The sequence below is a fragment of the Bison bison genome, unplaced genomic scaffold, assembly GCF_000754665.1.
Source record: "Bison bison bison isolate TAMUID 2011002044 unplaced genomic scaffold, Bison_UMD1.0 scf7180017864500, whole genome shotgun sequence".
Classification (NCBI taxonomy): Eukaryota; Metazoa; Chordata; class Mammalia; order Artiodactyla; family Bovidae; genus Bison; species Bison bison.
The window spans coordinates 633361-635161 of record NW_011495059.1 but is presented as its reverse complement, the minus strand read 5'-3'; positions in this window follow the sequence as shown (position 1 = coordinate 635161).

Sequence of the window (1801 nt, the reverse complement as noted above, 5' to 3'; positions counted from 1 at the left end):
TGGGGAACGCGGGTATACCTGTGGTGGATTCATTTCGATATTTGGCAAAACTAATACAATATTGTAAAGTTTAAAAATAAAATTAAGAGTCTTCTCCAACACCACAGTTCAAAAGCATCAATTCTTCGGCGCTCAGCCTTCTTCACAGTCCAACTCTCACATCCATACATGACCACAGGAAAAACCATCGCCTTGACTGGATGGACCTTTGTTGGCAAAGTAATATCTCTGCTTTTGAATATGCTATCTAGGTTTGTCATAACTTTCCTTCCAAGGAGTAAGCGTCTTAATTTCATGGCTGCAGTCACCATCTGCAGTGATTTGGGAGCCCCCCAAAAATAAAGTCTGACACTGTTTCCACTGTTTCCCCATTTATTTCCCATGAAGTGATGGGACCGGATGCCATGATCTTCGTTTTCTGAATGTGGAGCTTTAAGCCAACTTTTTCACTCTCCTCTTTCACTTTCATCAAGAGGCTTTTTAGTTCCTCTTCACTTTCTGCTATAAGGGTGTCATCTGCATATCTGAGGTTATTGATATTTCTCAGGGCAATCTTGATTCCAGCTTGTGCTTCTTCCAGCCCAGTGTTTCTCATGATGTACTCTGCATAGAAGTTAAATAAGCAGGGTGACAATATACAGCCTTGACGGACTCCTTTTTACTATTTGGAACCAGTCTGTTGTTCCATGTGCAGTTCTAACTGTTACTTCCTGACCTTCATATAGGTTTCTCAAGAGGCTACTATACAACCCAGTAAACATGAGCCCTTTATCCCCACTGCTGTTCACCTATGTACACAAACTTTTTTCTGGCACATAAGGCACTTGAGATGAAAAAGTTAGCTTGAATAAATGTTGTTTCAATTTCACACTTAAAAAAAACAAAACAACAAAGCAACCACAAAAAAGTGATAGAACTTGGCCTAGTAGGTAATAGCAACAACAACAAAAAATTGTTGGAGATTTTATTTAGTGAACTCAAATACATCTCTGAAGGAGTTAACATAGAAAGAGTTACCCATGGGTGACAAAAGTTCTCTCCCTCCCAAAGAGCAAGGCGGAAAATTAAAATCTGTGCTATCTTATGACAGATCACAGATCTACTATGTGGCTTTTGCTAAGTTACTGTTTACTTATAAAATCAAGTAAGACAGCTTTTCAAACTCTTCTGTAAAAAGTCCTAGTACACTACTTATGCCTCAATGAAACTGAAGGATGTTGGAGAGAGTTTCAACCTCTTCAGCCATTCAGTTCCCCTTTCTGCAACCAAGGCTATTAATTTCTTCCGCTGCCTTCAAGAGACAGGAAGAAATATATACACTTTAAAAAGAATAATAAATCTTGCTCATACCAAATTTTAACATGCAGATGACACCACCCTTATGGCAGAAAGTGAAGAGGAACTAAAAAGCCTCTTGATGAAAGTGAAAGAGGAGTGAAAAAGTTGGCTTAAAGCTCAACATTCAGAAAACGAATATCATGGTATCTTGTCCCATCACTTCATGGGAAATAGATGGGGAAACAGTGGAAACAGTGTCAGACTTTATTTTGGGGGGCTCCAAAATCACTGCAGATGGTGACTGCAGCCATGAAATTAAAAGACACTTACTCCTTGGAAGGAAAGTTATGACCAACCTAGATAGCATATTAAAAAGCAGAGATATGGGGGTGGAGCCCGAGAGTCTGCATTTCTAACGAGCTCCCAGCCGGTGTGGGCTGCCCGGGTCCGCCCCGCACTTCCCCTGGAGTCCAGAGGTTTGGCTGCGGGCCAGTCCGCAGCCTGTTAAAAAAAAAAAAAAAAA